Here is a 22,245-nt window from a genome sequence, read left to right on the forward strand (position 1 = left end):
GGAAGGACGGACTCAGATCTGGACGGACATCGTGACTTCCATCAACGCAGAGGGGGTGGCAGTCCGACTATTCCATCATGTCAAGAAGCGCTGGGAGGACTTCAGGTCCAGAACCCTTACTCAACAAGGCCCAGCGCCTCTTGAAGGCAGCAGATGCTAAGGGGCGCCAGGCCCACTTGTCGGGAGATCAGATGAGGGTCCTGGAACGCATATCCCCAGCGCTCCACGTCCAGGTCCTTGAGAGGCAGACCCGTCTGTAGTCGAGCGGTAAGTGTACATGCATCCTGATTGTAAGCTGTGCGTGTGGTGGTGTGTCAGTAGTGTGCAGGTTGCACATGTGCTTTAATGGGGCCAAGTTGGGGGGGGGGTTGTACAGGGCCGTGAGGCTAACACATGCGAGGGCTCTCATGTGTGAGACATGGATGGTGCTTGTGTGTGTAGGCTTGCATGCCAAATGCAGATGTGTGGGCACACATGTTTGAATGAATGTGTATGTAAGTAGGCATGTTCGTGATGTCACACATTGATGTTGGTTTCAGCTACATGTATCTGCACTGTGTACATGTGCATGTGTGTGTATTTGACAAGGGAGCAACAGTGATGCAACATGGATGCATGTGACACCGGGATGTGGAAGACTGATTGGCAGATGTAACATGGATGCCGATCTCAACACTGCAACGTTGGCAGAGGTGTACACATGCATGCAAGTGTGGTGGTGTGTGTGCATGTGTAGTGCACTCCCTGTGTTGCATGTGATGTCTGGCTCACCTTTGCCTGCTCATGCTGTTGTATGTGTATGGATGGTGCTGGCTGTTGCAATATGGCTGTGGTATGGCTCATGTGTGCGAGTTGAAATGACGTGGGTTGGCGATTGTGATGCCATGTCTGAGGTTTGCCAATGCCACTCATGTACAACTGTCATGTGTGTATGTGTCCATTGTACAGTGCCCTGATGCCTGTGTTTTATTTCTCCCTGTCTGCAGTGTCAACTGATGAAGAGGGAGGAGAAGGTGCTGTGGAGCACAGCGGCAGGGATTGCACCGCCAGCCGGAGACGCAAGGCCCGGCTCCCCTCCCAGGTTGTCATCTCGTTGGGGAAAGAGGAGTCCGGTGCCGTGTCCGCAGCTGCCGGGGGGAGGTCCAAGAGGCGGAGGTCGGAGTTGGACTCCTAGGCAGCAGAAGGGGCAGATGGGACCCCACAGGGCCCAACGGGGGAAGATGGCACGGAGCCATCCAGGTTGGTGGGGGGTTTGGTGGAGGAGGAGGCCGTGCAAGCGACAGAGATGGGATCTGGAGGTGGGGATTCCACTGGTGCTAGTGGTGCAGTGCAGGACTAGGGACAGGAGGCAGCACAGGCCGCCGCGGAGCTGCCTGTGTGCAATCCTGTCCCTGATCCTGTCACTGCATCATCTTGCACCAGCAGGGATGCCGTCGTCCAGACCCGTTTTCAGGCAGGGGATGAGCTTACAACAACTGGCCTTCCTCTGCCTGCGGACGTGGCTATCCAGGTACGGGTTGAGCCTGTCCTGACTGGTGTGACGTTGCGTCAACGGGTCATGCGAGGTGACCTGCAGTCTTTTCATGGGGAGACTGCACGTCATCTCGAATGGCTCGTTGACCGCGTCAGCCTACTGGGACAGGTCACCCAGGCCGGATTCCTCTGTTTACTGGAGCTTGTTCCGACCCCCTCCTCAACTGAACACCCTATGCGCCAGTCGTCCTCCGTGCCATCTTTCCACCCATTTGTCACCTGGGTGCCCTGTGGAGCTGCCTCTGATGATGCGGCCAGGCTGGTGGAGGACACATCCCTGCCACAGTCGGGAGTCGGACGTCCAGCAGGGGTGGCCACATCAACAACTGCACCCCGGCCGGTGGAGGATGTGCAGGCAGCAGGAGTCAGGGCACAGGCACAGTAGCAGCAGCAACGAGGTGGGAGCCATGATGGCTCGGTGCCTTTGACATCGGAGGGGCAGGCATCGGCCGGAGGGCAGGAGGACCCAGGACGGGAAGTGTCTTCCGTGTGGTAGCGGTTGGGCCATGCCATAGATGCGGAGCGGCAGCGGGCGGAAGAGGCACGGCTCATGATGGTCAGGGCGGAGAACTCTAAATGCGGAGGGCCTTGGGCGGGCCGAGTGCCTCGAGGCAATCCACAGGGAGTTGGAGGAGAACATGTCGTCATCCCTGCGGACCCTCGGGGCCATGGAAGAGGACCGCCTCCGGGACATTTAGCAGGAGTTCGATGATGCCCTAGCCCGGAACATCCAGAAGTGAGCCGTCGGACTAGCCCGCTGCCCTTGTAAATAGTTCTTTAGTGTTAAGTTTCCTTTCGGTTTTGTTTTGTTTTGGGGCGTTTGGACAATGCCCCAACTTCTTGTATATATTTCTTCATTAGGTAGGATTTCATTTTATACGTTTCATTTAAAGGATTGGGCACATGGACCCTGGATGTTCACTTTGTACATAGTTTGACAATGGATTTGGATTGTTGATTTTTTTTTTCCCATGGATCAATGGTTTTTTATTATTTTTGCACCTTGGATTTATTTTCTCAGACTGACACTTTGGAGACTTGCTTTTGGATTGCTTTTCATTTGTATTTCATGCGTCTTTTTCATTTATTGGACATGCTGGATTTCTTTTTTTATTTCCATTTTCTTCTGTTCCATTTCCTTGCCTTGCTTTTCTGTTTAATACATTATCATTTGGTACTTCAATGTGTGGTATTCTCTCTTTGGTTTCATGCATGCTGCAATGTGTGTTTTTTCATTCACATGCTGTCATTGGCCCTCATTACGACCCTGGCGGAAATCGAAAAACGATGGCGGAAATGCAACACCGCCATCGAATACCGCTCGGTGCGATTATGACCCGTCACCGTAAAGTACGATGCCATCAGCGACACCGTAGTGAACGCCAACGCAAACTGCACCAAGTACGCGCACGCGCGCCATGCAAAACCGTAATTACCACCATGGCGCAACGGTACGCGAATGCTGACCCTAGCGGACATTCACTTAACGCCATCAAGCATGGCGGAAAGTACCATTCCGCCATGGTGAGAATTACGGCATCGCGAACCAACCGTAAATGGCCCTACTGAGTGCCTGTACACCACTCCCTGCCCACATTGCACAACACCTCGTAGATGCAATGAAGTTACACAATGCAACCAGTGAAATGCACAAGTCACCCATGCATGCTAACGAACAAATGAATGTAGGGGCTCCAAGTGCCTTGTGAGTGGCCATCCATATTTGGCATGGCACCATTGCCGTACTGATGCAGCACAGGCACGTGAAGGTTCAAGTACAGCAATATGAACTGAAACATGAGACAAAACAACAACAGGCCCCCATCGCTTGACACCAGTGTAAGGCAACATTCAAAGCAGTATCCTGAGGGAGACTGCACCAGCCCTGTACTCATGCCAGTAAACAAACCAACCATCAGCATAAGCATGTACCACACAAGTTGGCAGAGTGACTGAGCAGCCAGGCTCATCTCAAGAGGGGCCAATGGGAGCTGCAGGGCACAGATGGCACGAATACAGAAGCTATTCCAATGGACATGACCTCAGTCTCCCTCCAAGAAACGCACGCAAACACAGGCACCTGTGACCAGCCATTTTCTGATAATCACATCATTCCACCAATCCACCTGGCTGACTGGCATCTGTTACACAAAAGCTAATCCCCCGCCCCTGAGCATGACATCATTAAAACAGTCATAATGGCAGGCCCCATCCCTGACCTTACTGGGCTCCGTAGGCAAACGCGGCCAGTACAGTACCACGCAACTATACTCAGAAGCCGGAACCCAATGCAGATCTCCTCACAATACACCGCTCCACAAATAGGAATATGCTACATTACTTGCAAAGAATAACGCTACACGGTTGAAATCAGAATCAAATTTTAATGCACATCAAATTCACCAAGCCCATACAGCTATTAGGTCATAAACTCCAATATATTTTTCATTACTGTGGGCTGCATCCGCAATAAATGACCAGCTTCTCCTTGTGTGACGCCCTGTTCCTTCATGGTACACAGGGGCTACATTCACGTTCAAAAAGGCAACATGGAAGCGCCGAGAACCGCAGGGCCGTCCCATTAGGTAGGCACTAGTCCAGCTGAAAGGCTGATATGTAGCTCCTAGCCACTAGTACTGCGTAAGGGCATGTGGCCCATTGGCGATCGTCCCATAAGATCGTAATGGTGCTCCACTGATTAACTCGAAGCAGCAGGTGTCGGGAGTAAAAGCCATCTGCAGGAGTGGCATACAGATGGCAGCGGCAAAAGGGGAGGAGATACCTGTCACCCAAATGAAATGAAAAAGAATAGCATGGGCATCAGAACTTCATTTGTATTACTCACTTCAATGATCACACTAAATCCACAGCCATATGCATGCTAGCCCACTCAAAAGGATTATTTCCACCCAAAAATCACTTGCGAATCATAACTATATAAATCGAGGTGAAAACACTATTACAAACGAGTGTTTGTGTGCATGCGTCTGTTAAGACAGAATCCATTAGATGGGATTCGTAACGTGCATAGACACAAGTGTTTGAAGGCGCGTCGAGACAGGGAGGGTTCAACAAGGGCAGATAGAGGATGGTCCCACTATGGCAGCTCTGCATCACATAGCGCAGGGGAAGGGGATAGATCCCGAAAAGCCATGTACATGGCAAACTCTCAATTAAATCATCTGTCCATGCATCCATACATCATTCCCTCATCCCGGTATGAAAACGCCTGATTATTTACTCACATCACATTTGAAACTTCCATTGAGTCTTTGCTTAATGCAGTCTGCAAAATCCACTGTGCTCCAGCCCGGAATCCTAGTGTTGTGAAGTAACATGTATTTGGGAACGTCCTGCCTTATCGTCCACTACGCTATTGCGCATCCCATACTATTCATATCAATCATTGCATTCTCGCCATGGCCCCTGTCCCAAGGACATTAAACAATAGAACGTTATATTTGCAGTCAGACCTGTGGGCGTCTCCTCGCCGCTAGCTGAAAACCGAAAGCGCTGTCCTTCGAATTCCTCATTTGCAACATCACGTCGATAAGGCATCTGTGACCGCTTGAAATCACAAATTCATCCATGTAGTGCGGCAGTGTGTGAAAATGGCAACTGGCTTCACTCACAAATGGGACGCCCCGCTTGTCGGTAAACCTCGGTACAGTGCTCGCCCAAAGGGGATTGCAGCTGGCACAGGTGGAATGAATCACCACAGGTGGAGGCTATACAGCCTGAAAACACATAAATTGCACACCCAACCCCCTCCCACAACCACACCCACTCCAAAATGCTACCGGCAGGACTAGCGATGTTGGCCCTGGGGGACCTGATAGCACTGCAAGTACTCCAACTTCAAGAAGAAGACGAACACCAACTACTACAACAACCGGCCGCACAGAGGAGACGCAGGAGGAGGAGGAGGGCAAGGCAGGGCCAGCAAGGGCCACCAGCACAGCCACTACCACCACGCAGGCAGCCCGCAATCCCACGCCTCCGAGCTCATCCGTTCAACCTCACTGCTGAGCAGATCCACACCCTCTACCGTTTGGACGGGGACACCATAACCGCCATTGTGAACATGACACACGCTGACCTTGTCAGCATGATAGATAGCCCAACCGCCATCCCACCCCTACTGAAGGTGGTGTCTGTACTCCACTTCCTGGCCACAGGCACCTACCAGCACACAGTTGGACAGTTGCATGGCATTTCACAGCCACTGTTCTCACGGACACTATCGCAAGTGCTCGATGCCCCCCTGAAGCACGCAGACGACTACATCTCTGTACCACGCTCGGAGCATGACATTACTAACACAAAAGTTGGATTCCATGCACTGGCCGGCATACCGGGTTGCATTGGTGCCATCGACTGCACCCATGTGGAATTGGTTGTCCCACATGCCATGGAGGCCCACTACCGCAACCGGAAACAATATGATTCTCTTAATGTACAGATGGTGTGTGACTCCAACAGGATCTTTACACATTGTTGTGCCCGATTTCCTGGATCAACCCATGATTCTATGGTCTTGAGGAACTCTACAATACCACGCTACATGGAGCGACACGCAGGGAACAGATCCTGGCTACTCGGTGAGTCTCATTTCATGCATGATAATGTGGGGTATGTGATGCGGAAATGACCTGGCAGGTAGGGGGGGGGATGCGTACGTAGCAATGTCATTCCACAAACATCCTTTATTGTCCACATACAGGTGATGCCGGGTATCCACTGAAGAGATGGCTCCTTACACCACTCCGGAACCCACAGAACCAGCATGAGGAGGACTACAACCATGCCCACTCACGTACCCGTGTAGTCATTGAACAGGCATTCGGCCTACTGAAGGCTCGTTTCCGCTGCCTCAGCAGGTCTGGCGGGGCACTCCTGTACCGCCATGAGAAGTTTGCAAAGATGGTCATGGCATGTGTCATGCTACACAACATGTGCGTACGTAGAAATGTGCCCATGCCCCCTGACGCAGAACTACAAGCACCTGATGATGGTCATGATGAGGGTGGGGATGTGGCAGCACCTCAAGGAGTCCGCGAGGCACAGGAGGGCCGTGAAATTTGTCAGAATATCATAGATTCATGCTTCTAGCACTCACGCCTGGTGGCTGATACATGGACACGGGACTTGTAGCACTGTGTGTGTCTGGAACATGCACAATGTGGAATGTACGCCTATAAAGGCTTCGTACACAAAGATCAATGTCCACACATCTCATTGGGTGATTATGTAATGTTTGTAGCATATGTGAAATTATATTACACACCCCATCGACCCGCCACCCAAGAAAGCCCAACACCCCCCCTCCACCCTCCTACCTCCCCCCCGAACACCAGTGTCCAAAGATGCTCATTGTCAGTGGGCAGACGCTATTGCAAGCCCCCTCTCCGGGTATCAGGGGCACCCCTGCCTGTGGAGCGCAGGTTCCTCCCAGATCTACGTTGGGGGCTGCCCTGGACGGAACTTGCAACGGATGATGTCTCTGCCTGCTCACGTCCATGCATGTCCCTAAGGGTTTGTGAGAGCTCAGTGAGCACACGGCGCACAGCGGCAAGTTCACCACATACGTCTTTGGACGTCGCATGCAGTTCCCCCCTCAGGCTCTCGGTGCTTCTCTCCATTTGTACCGTCAGGCTCTCGGTGCTTCTCTCCATTTGTACCCTTAGTGTCTCTGTACTTCTCTCCATTTGTGCCCTAAGTGTCTCAGTAGATGTTTCTATGACTGCCTTAGTACCCCCACATTCATCAGCATGCTCCTTGAGGAGCGTGGCCAGTTGCTGCTGTTGCACGATCACCTGGTCGAGGGACTGTTGCCTCTGCTGGGCCATGGCCATTTGCGGTGGTGTCACAGAGGGGCTGATGACCTCATGTTGCCTTGCCACAGGGCTTGTGGGGGATGGCCAGTCGTCGTCTTGTGGGTGCCCATGCGTGGTATCCTCATGGTGTACGGGATGAAACAAACAGGGGGATTGAGACAGGTCATGGATGGGTCCTACATCGACAGCACCGTTTTCTGTGTCGGAGCATGCTGCCATTAATGCAGTGTCACCTATGGTGCTGCTGCCACCAGAAGCAGTGCCTTCTGTGGCATCCATTGGGGGGACCTGTGGTGCTGCTGTTGTGGGCATGCTGGCTGCTGGGGTGCCTGTTGAAGTCCCCTCCTGTGTGCTGCCACTTGATTTGTGCTGCTGCCGTGTCTTGATCCGTGCAGCTGAGGTGGAGGGTCTTTGGCCGTTGGTCTTGGCCCTCTTTGCAGGTGTGCTGGTAGGGGTGTCCTGGAGCTCGTCGTTTGAATCGGACCCTGTGGTGGAGTAAAGGAGGGCGAGCGTTATTTATGGGTCTGTGGAAATTGGAATGGCAATGTATCACATGCATTGGGGTGGTACCTGAGGGTGATTTGGGTCAGGGCCTTGGAGGTGGTTTCATTTTTGTGTGGATTGAGGATGCAGTTGTTTTGCAGCCTGCAGTTAGGGTGTGCATGCTGCACGTGTGGAGAGTATTTTTAGGATTTTTAATTATTTATGTAGTTAATGTGAGTTTTAAAGTGCGCTATCAGGCCAATGTATGTGGACGTTCTCCTGGACATGTGTTTCTGTTGCACTATGTGGACACATGGTACTTCACATGATTGGACATTGTGGATTTAGCATTGTTTTATTTGGCCCACCTACCTGATTCTTCGGATGTCTGCACTCCTTTCTCCATCCCTCCGACTCCCTCTATACTCTCCATTCCAATGGTGGAGGCACAGATTTCTTCCCAGGGGGTCAACTTGATGGGTGATTCCGATCCTCTCCCGGTAGCTGTGGCAATGTTACGGTTGGCTGATAGTATGCTCCGTACGTGTATCCGCAAGTCGTCCCATCGCTTTCTGCATTGCTGTGGGTTGCGGGGTGCGGTCCCCACCGCACTTACCCGCTGTGCCACCAGGGCCCATATGGCCTTCTTGTTCGCAAGTGCCGTCCTGGTCATTTGCGTCGAGAAGACGACGGCAGCATTCTCCTGGAGGGTTTCTGTGAGCACGGTGAGTTCCTCATGGGAGAAGTGGACCTGCCGCTTGCGGTCGCACGCTTTTTTGGCAACTTTTCCCATTTCGATTGTTTTAACTAGGGTGGCTAACGGGTTGGGATGTGTCTCAGGGTCGGATTTTTAATGGTTGTGTTGGGATTCTGATTTTATAGGTGTACGGCGTGCTGTTTCCCGTTCCGGCCCCATGTTTTTACTTCCGTTTCCGTATATTTACGGTCACCGTATTTTGCGATTACCGCTCATTACGGTGACCGCTATGATGGGTGGCGGAATTGCACCTAGGGCGCCGTACGACGGCGGTGAGGGGCGTTTTGGGGACATTTCCGCCATCGCGGACTTTGCACTTCCGCCATGGCGTAATGCTCGTGCCCGATGGGTCGGAATTAGCCGCACTTTCCTCCATCGTGCAATGGCGGAAATGCTATTTACGCTATGGCGGTCAGGTCAGTTACTTTCCGCCAGGGTCGTAATGAGGGCCATTGTGTGGGTTTGACGGATATATGTTGATGTGCAGACTAGCCATTTGGGATGCTTCATGTGCTGGTGATTTCTTTGTGGGTTGGATGTCATACCTGGTGGTGTGTTCAGACTGGGGTGGCGTGGGCAGTGTATTGAGGGGGCATGGGGGCCATGATTATGGATTGTCATGAGGTGTTGGGGGGACATGTATGGGGGCCTGCTGGCACCTGTCCTGCACTGCTGGGGGGTGGTGGTGCAGGGGAACATGTGTGGGGGCCTGGTGGAGTGTGCCCTGCACTGCTGGGGGGTGGGGGTGCAGGGGGACATGAGTGGGGGCCTGGTGGAGGGTGCCCCACAATGCTGGGGGCCGGGGGTGCTGGGTGACATGTGTGGGGGCCTGGTGGATGCTCGGGGGTAGGGGTGTTGGGAGACATGTGTGGGGGCATGGTGGAGGGTGCCCTGCACTGCTGGGGGGTGGGGGTGCAGGGAGACATGATTGGGACATGAGTGGGGGCCTGCTGGCAGGTGTCCCGCAATGCAGGGGGGTGGGGGTTCAGGGGGACATGTGTGGGGGCCTGGTGGAGGGTGCCCTGCACTGCTGGGGGGGTGGGGGTGCAGGGGGACATGAGTTGGACATGAGTGGGGGCCTGCTGGCAGGTGCCCCACAGTGCTGGGGGGTGGGGGTGCTGGGAGACATGAGTGGGGGCCTGGTGGAGGGTGCCCCTGGACGCTGGGGGGGGTAGTGCAGGGGGACATGAGTGGGGGCCTGCTGGCAGGTGCCCCACAGTGCTGGGGGGTGGGGGTGCTGGGAGACATGCGTTGTTGATCAGTAGTGCTAGGTGACATGTGGCTTGGCTGGGGGACATGAACAGGGGTGCAGGGTAGTCCCCTGTGGTGTGGGCTGCCTGCAGGGGCCGTGGAGGGTGTAGAGGGAACACCGGGGAGTACCTACATGGCCAATTCACGTGTAATACTCCCCGGAACCCCTGAAATACACGTACCCTGCTCAATTCGCGTGTGAAACTTCCCACGCACCTCTAAATGACGTGCAAAGGGGTACGCGACAAACACGGACACCCGCTGTCTGAATAATAGCGTGTGCGTGTATTTCGTGGGTGTGCGGGAAGTTTAGCAGGCGATCGGGCCTGGGGGAGCGGGGTACGTGTATTTCAAGGGCTCGCGGGAAGTATAACACGCGATCGGGGCTGGGGGAGCGGGGTACGTTTATTTCATAGGCTCGCGGGAAGTTTAACACGCGATCGGGCCTGGGGGAGCGGGGTACGTGTATTTCAGATGCTCGCGGGAAGTTTAACACGCGATCGGGGCTGGGGGAGCGGGGTAGGTGTATTTCAGGGGCTCGCAGGAAGTTTAACATGCGATCGGGGCTGGGGGAGCGTGGTATGTGTATTTCAGGGGCTCGCGGGAATTTTAACACGCGATCGGGCCTGGGGGAGCAGGGTACCACTCACCATCTGCCTTGCGTGTAGAAGAATGCATAGCCAACACTGACCCGCTGTGAAGTAATAGCGTATGAACCCCAATGCCTGCAGAACACACGCACTGCACCCCACGAAAAGCACGTACAGAGCAATGGAAATCCATGTGGGATCTTCAAGCCCTGCCAGGGCAACGCCCGTGTGCGATACGTCACAGACGTGCTTACGATCTAAGGGCCTTTGGTCCAATGGAATCGCGTATGCGTGCTGATGCGCTTACGCGCTAAGGGCCTTTCCTCGAATTACACGCTGACGTGCAGAATTTTCACGTGCGAAATCACTCCGTATCAAGATGGCCACGCGTAAGCACACGGAAGACCACGCTCCTGCCCAAAAGGCCGAATTACTGCCCCCAAGAGCCCCGAGCAGCCTCCCACGAGCCATCTGCTGCTGCCTGCTGCCACCGTGCCCTGCCATTTGGTGCCTGCACATTAGCCATCGGAAGGGGTCCAGTTGCTGTGTCCACCCCTGCTGGAACAGAAGACTCCCGACTGGGATACCATCGCTCCACAGCCCAGCCCAAGGACCCAGTTGCCCACCCACGCCTGCCTCGGGGGTTGCCATGTCGGGGCAAACACCATCCGAGACCACTGGCGACCCCCAGCCAGAGGGGCAGAGGGCCACCAGCTTCAGTCAGAAGGAAGTTGGTGTCCTGGTGGAGCTTGTCCTGGGGCATTATGATGCCCTCTTCGGATCCTCACGCGCCGACAAGGAACGACGGGACAGGATCTGGGATGACTTTGTGGTTGCCATCAACGCGGAGGGGGTGGCAACCCGCAACATCAAACAAGTCAAGAAGCGCTGGGAGGACTTGAGGTCCAGGACCCTCATGAAGGCCCGGCGCCTCGTGGAGGGGGGCCGGGGCAGCATGAGTACCATCCAGCTGAGGGTCCTGGAACGCGTACGCCCAGCGCTCCATGCCCAGATCCTTGAGAGACAGACCCGTCTGGAGTCGAGCAGTAAGTGGCCAAGCATTGCTGTGTGAGACAGGGCATGTTGCAGTGTGCTGGTTGTCTGATACTTGCCTGCATGTGTGACATAGGCCATGTACGCGTGTGTGTGTGTGCAGGGACATCATGGTCATGCATGTGAGACCAGTAATGTGTGAAGCACACGGTTGGTGTATGTGTTTAAATGCAACATGGGGAGCCCTATGCGGAATGGACACATGAGAGCATGCCAGTCTCTGTTCCTGGACATGGGTGGGGGTGAGGGATGGGTGCTGATGCCATGTACATGTATGGTGTCCATGTCTGTGTGTCTGACCTGCGTGTCTGTGACTTGTGAATGCCATGGATGCATGACCCATGTCTGTGACAATGTTCAGAATCACTGATGCAGCCTAGTTATCCTTGCATCCACTGTGTCTGGGGTGTACGAGTCCAGATGGATGAAAGTACGGTGAAGTGTGTGCATGTGATAGGCATGACCCATGATGCATGTAAGTTCAAAAACAACATTGTATGTTTCAAGAGTCCCTTGGACATGTACGCTAATGTCCATAGCATGCGCCATGCCTGTTACTGCATGTGTTTTGCCTGCACTGACCCATGTGTTGTGGAGGGACATGATGGAAGTGATCTTTGACAGTGCCACTCATCTGCTATTGCTTCCTGTCTAGGGGACCATTGTACAGTACCTTGATGCTTGTGTTCTATGTCTCTCTCTACACAGCGCAAAGTGAAGAAGAGGGAGGAGACGGCGCTGTGGAGCAAAGCGGCGGGGATGCCCCCATGGCTGCAGCGGAAGGGGTAGGCGAGCCCCCACAGGGGCTTGCAACGGCAGAAGACGGGGTGGAGCCATCCAAGTTGGTGGTTTCCACAGAGGAGGAGGAGGCCGCTACTGAGCCGCACATGGGGTCTGGTGGGGGCATCCCTGCTGGTGCAAGTGGTGCAGTCCAGGGGCAGAGGCAGGAGGCAGCACAGGTCACCGTGGAGGTGCCTGTGCATGTCCCTGACACTGTGACTGCACCACCATGCACCAGCAGGGATGCCCCATCCCAGGCCCGTCCACAGGTAGGGGGATGTCCATGTCATCTGACTCCCCTCCACCCGCGGACGAGGGTCCCCTGGCTGTATGGAGAAGGTCCTGATTGGTGTCGTGTTGCGCACGGGTGTCATTCGTGATGAGGTGCATGCTTCCCGGGGGGAGCACGCACGTCATCAGGAAGAGCACCGTGCCAACGTGGCCCAGTTGGGAGCGGCCATGGTCGGGGGTTTCGTACATGTGTCGGGCACTCTGGCGACCCTCTCCTCCTCTGTGGAGGCTATGCGCCAGGCGTTCTCCATGCCGTCTTCTGGCCCAGATGCCACCAGGGCCCCCTGTGGACCTGCCCCGACCAACGCAGCCAACTCGGTGGGGATCCCATCCCTGCCACAGTCGGGAGTCGGAGTTCCAGCAGGGGTGGACACACCAGCAACTGGACCCCAGCAGATGGAGGATGTGACGGCATCATCGGGCAGGGCACGTGCACGACGGCGTCAGTGGATTCCATCAGCCTGGATGCTGTCGTGCTGGCACAGGCAGTTGCGTCGGAGGCAGCGGCAGCCTCGACGTGGGAGGCATCATGGCTCGGGGCCATCAACATCAGGGGGGCAGCATCGGCCGGAGGGCAGGAGAACCCTGGAATGGGAGTGTCTTCCGTGTGGGAGTGGTTGGGCCAGCAGAGCGGTGCGGAGCGGCAGCGGGCAGAGGAGGAACGGCTCACAATGGTCAGGGCGGCGAACTCCATGCGGAGGGTGCTGAGGCGGGCTGAGTGCCTCGAGGGTATTCGCAGGGAGTTGGAGCTGGACACTGCATTATCCCTGCGAGACCTCGGGGCCAGGGAACATGCCCGCCTCCAAGCCATTGAACAGGAGTTCGATGATGCCCTAGCCCATGACAACAACCAGTGAGCCATCGGACTAGCCCGCTGCCCTTGTAAATAGTTATGTAGTTAGTGTTAGGTTTCCTTTGCTTTTTTATTTTTTTTGGACCTTTTGGAAAATGGACCACATTTTTGTATATAGTTTTTTTATTAGGTAGTTTTATTAGATAGGTTTCATTTCTTCCGTTGGGATCATGGACCCTGGATTGTTTATCTGTATATAGTTGACTGTTGGATTTTATTTTTTTATTTGGAATTTACCCATGGAGCAATGGTTTTCGGTTTTGATTTTCCATTGGATTTACTTTTTTGTACTGTGACTTTGGACACCTTTCCTTTGGATTATGATTTGTGGTTTTACATTATTTTACGGACATGCTGCTTTTGGTTTTTAATTCCCATTGTCATTTGTTTATTTTTGATTCCATTTATATTAGTTTTAATACGTTTTCTTCATCAAACTTCAATGTGTAGTATCATCTCATTGGTTTCATGCATATCATGATGTGGGTTTTGACATTCACTGACACCCATTGTGTGTATGTGAGGGACATGTGTTCATTTACATACTTGCCATTGGGGTTATATCATGTAATTGTCATTTCTAAGAGGTATATGCAATACTTGGGTGGGTGTTTGGCATGTGGAGGCAGCCCATAAGGGCCAGGGATCTAGATTGTGATGACGTGTTGGCTGGGGGACATGAGTCGGGGCCTGCTGGCAGGTGCCCCACAATGCTTGGGGGTGGGGGTGCAGGGGGACATGAGTGGGGGCCTGCTGGCAGGTGCCCCGCAATGCTGGGGGTGAGGGTGCAGGGGGACATGAGTGGGACATGAGTGGGGGCCTGCTGGCAGGTACCCCGCAAGCTGGGGGGTGGGGGTGCAGGGGGACATGAGTTGGACATGAGTGGGGGCCTGGTGGAGGGTGCCCCTGGATGCTGGGGGGTGGGGGTGCTGGGAGACATGTGTGGGGGCCTGGTGGATGGTGCCCCTGACTGCTGGGGGGTGGGTGTGCAGGGGGACATGAGTTGGACATGAGTGGGGGCCTGGTGGAGGGTGCCCCTGGATGCTGGGGGGTGGGGGTGCTGGGAGACATGAGTGGGGGCCTGGTGGAGGGTGCCCCTGACTGCTGGGTGCTGGGGGTGCAGGGGGACATGAGTTGGACATGAGTGGGGGCCTGCTGGCAGGTGCCCCACAGTGCTGGGGGTGGGGGTGCTGGGAGACATGCGTTGTTGATGAGTAGTGCAAGGTGACGTGTGGCTGGGCTGGGGGGCATGCCCATGGTGGATGGGCTGCGTGCGGGACATGACCTGGGGTGCAGGGTAGTCCCCTGTGGTGTGGGCTGCCTGCAGGGGCCGTGGAGGGTGTAGAGGGAACACCTGGGAGGACCCACATGGCCAATTCACGTGTAGTACTCCCCGGAACCCCTGAAATACACGTACCCTGCTGAAATTGTGTGTGAGACTTCCCGCGCACCCCGAAATACACGTTTCCAGGACATTCGCGTGTGGAACTTCTCGTGCACCCCTGAAATACACGTACCCTGCTGAATTTGCGTGTGAAACTTACCGTGCACCCCAAAATACACGTACCCAGGACATTCGCGTGTGGAACTTCACGCGCACCCCTGAAATACATGTGCCCTGATGGAATCGCATGTGATACTTCCCGCGCACCCCTGAAATACACGTACCCTGCTGAATTCGCGGGTGAAACTTCCCGCGCGCCCCTGAAATACAGGTGCCCTGATGGAATCGCGTGTGAAACTTCCCGCGCACCCCTGAAATACATGTACCCTGCTGAATTTGCGTGTGAAACTTCCCGCGCACCCCTGAAATACACGTGCCCTGATGGAATCGCGTGTGAAAATTCTCGCGCACCCCTGAAATACATGTACCCTGCTGAATTGGCATGTGAAACTTCCCGTGCACCCCTGAAATACACATGCCCTGATGGAATCGCGTGTGAAACTTCATGCGCACCCCTGAAATACACGTACCCTGCTGAATTTGCGTGTGAAACTTCCAGCGCACCCCTGGAATACACGTACCCAGGACAATTGCATGTGGAACTTCCCGCGCACCCCTGAAATACACATACCCTGCGGAATTTGCATGTGAAACTTCCCACGCACCCCTGAAATACACATGCCCTGATGGAATCGCGTGTGAAACTTCACGCGCACCCCTGAAATACACGTACCCAGGACAATCGCGTGTGAAACTTCCCGCGAACACCTGAAATACACGTTCCCCGCTTGGCGTTTGCTGTTTGGCAGCCCTGTGAACTGGTCCAGGGTTAGCGCAGACATTTGCGATGAATTGGGGATTTTGATGGCTTTTCCTTGCGCGAGGGCGTTCTTGGGGGCGTAACTGGCGCTGCTGCAGGGTCGCTGCGCCACTCTGCGCCACAGCTGGTTTTGGAGGCTAAAATCCATGAATACGCTGTGCTATGAAATGGATTTTACCGCCACTTTTGTGCGAAATTCTATGAATTACCCTGTATATGTGTCTGCTGCTGATATTTGTTCCTTTAAATATAATTGTTAGTCACATTTTAAATGAAAATATAGTCTGTACTTACAAAATCCTGATTGTGCTGTATTTTCTTCTAGTGTATTGTCTTCAGCTTCTTCTTTTTTTAATTTCTTCCTCTGTAGGATAATTGTCCTCCAGCCATTGCATGTAGTTTTCCATTTTAGTAGTGGTAAAAAGAAAGTATGGTTGTTTGCTTAGAGTTGGAATTAGGAATGGAAGAACATTAATGAGGAGAGAAGGTGGAATCTTTGTATTTGCTTTGTTGTTGGTGGTGCATTGTTTGTGTGGCGGGTGGCTGCCAATATGATGTCTTAGTTTATATATACCAATAAAACTGTATATTTTATTTTATCATTGTTTTAAGAGTTTTTCTACATAGAACATTGTTATTGCTTGACAGTGAGGTGTGGTTGTAGGAGATTGTGCTATTTCTGGTGTTATATTTATTATTTGATTGGATATTTCAAACATGCAGTCAATTTCAGAAGGAGAAGATTGGACAGAGGAGTGTGGAGAATTTGAGAATTTTGAGAATGGGGTTTATATTGATTTTGAAGAGATTGGTGATGTGTTGTCAAAGCATTGTCTTACAGTTTTTAGTTTTATAATATTATTTTAGATGAAGTGTTTGAAATTAGAGGTTTATGCTGCAATTGTGGAGAAACACTTTTGACAGGGAGCACATTTTTTTTGTCTTTCGGAATATAAGATTAATTAATCATCTAAAGAAAGAGCACCGAGAAACGTTCCAAGATTTTCTGAATTGTAATAGAGGTGAAGGGTATTTCTCTGATTAAAAATATATTTTTTGGTTATATATATTTTAAGAGCCTCCCAGAGAACTTTTAAAGTATGTTTGAGAAGGAAAATACCTTTCATTCCTTTTTTGTTATTTAATAGCCACGCTTACGACAGCAGCCAATGAAACGTCGTGCTCTGTCAGGTGGATTATATCCACGGGTACCATATGTCTGATGGATTACAGCTGCGGGTACCACCAAACCAAAGGGACATTGTGTATTTTTTGGCAAGTTTAGCCACATTTACGACTACGGCCTTAGCTGCGGGTATGGCGATTCCAATTTCTGTGCATTGATCATGTTGTTCCATTGATTTTAGACTACACAATTTAACATGCGTTTCTTATTCGATGCCCTCAGGTCTACCTTTATGTTGTTTGAATTGTTACAGCTTGTCAATATCTCTTTTGGAATCTATAAAAAGTATTACGGGTAGCCGCAGCTACCGCAGGTTGACCCGATCCGCATCTATAAATGCTCCAATCATACGTCCAACTTTGTGGCAGGCTTTGGTTGCCGTGGGTATCAACCCCCCATTCACACTCATGGTTATAGCTGTTTGTATTTTGATGCACTGATCATGTTATATTATGGATGCTTTAGTGCATATTTCTACATATGTTTCTGTTTGGATGTTCTCACCTAAGGGCATGTGTGAATTAAATTTTAAACCTTTGTAATATGTGTTTTTCTGTGCATTAGAAAAATGTATGTGTAAGAATGTCTATAGGTGGGTTTTGTTGTGTAACCAAGGTTATAGCTGCTGTTATGTAATTTGACAAATTAAGAAAACATTTTATTTTTAGTATAGTGTGTAAATGTTCTAGAAAGTATTCTTTGAAAGGATTGTGTTGGGGTTTATTGATTGCTATAGGTTGTAATACAAATGTGTTGGGCATTTTACTAGTTTGCTTTCTAAAGTTCTCTTTTTGTGCTATTGATTTCTCAAAGCTATGAAAGTGACCTTTTTGGGAACTTGTGTCATTCTGATCCCAAAACTTAGAGTGTGCACATGTTCTGTGTTTCTCTATTGTGAAGATCTATTCATTAATTGGTGCAGCTGAAGGTGAGTGATTGTGTGCCTTTCTATATGCCATGTACATTATGAATTGTATCTATAAAATAAATTAATCATTTTTGGTGTGTGATTTAGTTAAGTGTATAAGTATTGTTTGGAAAGTCAGGTTTTCCATATTTTACTTCAGTGTTTTTAGGAGAGTGATGAAGCAGTATGACATGTTATGCTATGGTTATGTGTGACAAAAAATATATTTCCGAATAAAGGTTGTTTCTCACTGACATTGAAAGATGTGATATGAATGTGGGTGCATAGGAAACCCTAGTGTGAACCAAGCAGTATAACTCTACCCTTGACAAATATTGCAGCTGTTTTTTTTGTTTATTTATTGTGTAATCTAGATATGAAACACACCGTAAAACACAGAAAAAAAGCAAAAAAATATATAAAACATTATTACAACATTATAGAACATCTTACTGTCTTCCTATTCTTCATATAAACACATTAAGATCAAATATACCTTTTTCATAATACATTTCATGCTCAACCCACTAATTTTAAAAAGTCCTTCCATATAAGAAAACGCTGACGATGTAACAACTACTGAGTCTGTCCTGAACAGGGTGTTGTAAAATTGATCCAAATCAATCAATCTCAGGTCTCTACAGCTGGTTGCATATCCTTTTGTATACATGCTCATAATTTTCTGACAGGCTGTTAACACATGCCTTCTTGTCTCCATTATTTCACCACATAATCTACAAAAACGCTCTTCTCGAGGGATACCTTTCCACGCTCCTACATGATCCATTGTTTGCAATAGATTCATACGAAGGCTCAATATAATTTGCTTCAAGGCCCTCAAGCATAAATTGGTCAAGTAGGAGAATGGTGAGTCTTCCTCGAAGCTTTGCCCAGCATATTCCACATATCTTACTCTCTTGGCAAGTTTTTCAATATTCAAAATCCTATCACCCTTGTTTGCTTTCTTTTTTAGAGTTGCTTCTATATTAGGGCTCGACAGTGCTTCCTCCAGAGTAATTTCCAAGATCCACAGATATTCAACAGTGGATGACCTAAGCTCTTTCATGTATACATCATTATTCTCCAACTATTGCCTGAACCCAATAGGCAAAGCATATCATTTGTGATGAGTTTACTGGGAGCCATTTCCAAGCATAAAAGTGATCTTTGGACCACCCAGCTTGAAATAAGGGATGTAAGCCCCTACTCTAATCTAAGAGCCTCCACTGGAGTGGAAGAGGGAGAGTTTATTATACTTCTGAGTATTGTTCATTCTATTTTCTGTAGCAACTCAACGTGGCTGTAGGGTAAAACTGGCAAACCATACAACAGACTGGGCACAATACTCACTTTATATATTTCTAAGAGTACAGATATATTATGGCCTCCATTCGTTAGCACATATTGTTTTGCTGTGGACCATTTTCTCCAGATGCGTGGTATACACATATCTGCTTAGTAGATTATACTGGGGTTCCTCCTAGTATGGAAACCCAAATAGCAGTAGTGTTCAACCACCTTGAGATACTTATTCTTTAATTTCCAATAAAATTTAAATTCCCCTAATTTGGTACCACACAAAATCATATTCATGGTCTTTGTGGTGTTAATCGACATACAATTTCTTTCTGCATACAAAGCCAATGCGTTAATAGACCTTTGTAAACCTATGGGTGTAAGGTCAAATAGGATTGTGTTGTCTGCGTATGTAAGCCAGTTTATAAGAACACCATTCAGTCTCGGGGGAACATTTCTGATTGCATCCAGAGTATCAGGTAGATCCGGCACATACAAATTATATAAAATGGTAGCTAGCCCACAGCCCTGTTTTAGGCCACAGTTTGTCTCACAGGGACTTCCCATTTCACCTCTCTGGTCTCAGCGAATGACTACCATTGTATTTGAGTTGAGACCTTTAATGTAGTACACTAGCTGGGAATCGATTCCCCAATCTTTGCGTTTCCTCCCAAGAGTAGATGGGATAAACCATCAAATGCCTGGCTATAGTCCACATAACAGCAATAAAGATTATTCCCTCCCATTTCCATCCCCGCCAAAAGATGTTGTATCAACAAGATATTATACACTGTCCCATAGTTTTTCTGGAACCAAATTTGAAATGCTTTCATCAGACTTTTCTCATTGGCCCATTTAGTTATCTCTTTCCACAGTATAGTGGTGAATATTTTCTGGCTGGAGTCCAGCATTGCTAAAACACGATAATTAGCAGGATCTAATTTGGACCTCTTTTTTAATAAAAAGGGAATAAGGATGGATTTCTGCCAAGATTTGGGGATCATTTCTGTGGTCTGAATAGACTTAAAAATCTTAAAGAGTATCTCTGACAAGAGTTTATGGTCCACTATATACAGAATATTAGGTATCGCATCAGGGCCAGGGGTCAACATTGATCTTAGTTTAGTTATAATATTCCTTAGATCCTCAGTGTCATAATCCATGAGGTTATCATTACCATAGCCGTCCAATCGCCTTTCAGCTGCAAGGGCTTCTCATTACTATAATACATTTTCTAGATATAATCAGCCCAATTTTCGGCACTGATGGGATTTAATTCCATTGAGCTAATAGCGGTTCTATTTATGTTAAAGAAGTTCCAAAACGTCCTCTTATTTTGAGTCTTTAATAGACAAAGGAACAAAAGCCATTTGACATTTACTTTGGAAAATGTATGTTGACAACGCCAATTCATGTGGCCTGTTCTTAGATTTGCTAATTTGGCTGATTTTTGGGACTCTGTCAGAGAAGAATCTCGACGCACCACAACCCTTGCTCTTCTCAAGGTCACCTTCTCCTTATGGATAATAATATCATAGGGATCACTATGATGCCTGCTGATGTTTTTTTCCCCAGAGAATGGACCTTATCCCATCCTCTACATGTTGTTATTTTTTGCATCTATAATTCCAGCTGCTATCCACCATATTCCAATTGGGGCAACAAAATGTGTCCATTAACCAAAAGATGGTTATTCGTTTATTTAACCTTAGCCGCTGTCCATTTCACACGACTCCACTGGTTGTCAACACTAAAGGTTTCCCTAAGAGGGTCTAACCTAGTCAGCATAGGAACATAAATCTTTCAGGCCAGGGCTTTATGATCACACTTCATTTTCCCAGGGCTCTATGGGGTAAAAATTACCTAACCCTTCTGAATCAATGATGACATAATCTATATGGTAATGGATAATTCCATTAAACCAAGTAACTAGTCCTTCAGAAATAGCTTTTCCCCCACAAATAAGACATTCCAGGCCAAATGCTTTCATCAACTTTAAATCCCCTGCTATCATGACTCCCCCATAGGTTCCTGCTCAGCCCATTGTAATGACAGCTCTCTGATAGTTTTTAAGATTTCTTCAGTGAGGAACACCAAAGGTGGATCATAAACATTGATGATCAATATCTTTTTTGAAGAGTTGCAATTGTCTTGAAATACTGCTGGGAAAACTTAATGAGAATGACTAGGCCCCGCATAGGTCTGCACTGATAGGCTTACCCGGGATCCTATGGCCAGCCCCCCATTGTCTCTGCCTTTATTAGAGGGGGTTGCATAACTATGCAGTATGGAAAACCCATCTATATGAAATGCTCTTAAGGCCCAAGTTTCCAGTAGGAAGAAAAGGTCTGCACCATTAATAAGTGCAAATCCTTCTGTCTTCCTCAGAAATGAATTGTGACCACAGGTATTCCACAATATTGCAGCTGTGTGTGTGCTTTGCAGTTGGATATTAATCAGTTTTTCTGTGACCCTATATTGGTGATTTTGTACTGTTTTAGAATTCTGGAAATGTTTGAATGTAGGTTTAAAATTGAGAAGTTGTATGAGGAAATGCACCTGGTGAATGCATACTTGGTTATGATGTTCAACAATGTTATTTTGCTTATGTGGAACTTTTTTGGATTCTGCTAGCTTACTGGGAAAGTTAATTTCAACTGGTAAGTTTGAAGTGAACTTTTCTCTCTTGAGAAGCGGTTTGGGAATTGTACTGTGAAGTTATGGCTAAAGGGTGCTAGGTATTATAAAAGACTTTTGGTGTTTAGGGAAAATGTACCAGGTAAATGGTTTGTGAGAAATTATAAAGCCAAGTGAGGAAGGTGAATTCATAGTGGCTAAGTGGGTAGGGTCTGAAAGATTGCATTTCAGCTTTTGCGCCGCAAAATATACATTGTGTTTCACTCTTTGTATATAGGTATGAACTTGCAAATGACATGGTTTCTGCATATATGCATTTTAACATGTTTAAGCTTAATCGTGAATTGTTAGGTTATGTAAGAAATGGGTACTGTGATGTATAAGATTAGCTCACATTTTATTTAGGCCTGTCATTCAAAAAATGGACTGTCTGTCTCCACCACAGATATATCACAACTCGATAAACGTAATGCCTAACTAGTGAAACTCTACTTATCTTAGCTGATGTACCGTATATGAGCTGTTCA

The sequence above is a fragment of the Ambystoma mexicanum genome, chromosome 5p (genome assembly GCF_040938575.1).
Source record: "Ambystoma mexicanum isolate Mex_15411 chromosome 5p, UKY_AmexF1_1, whole genome shotgun sequence".
Lineage (NCBI taxonomy): Eukaryota > Metazoa > Chordata > Amphibia > Caudata > Ambystomatidae > Ambystoma > Ambystoma mexicanum.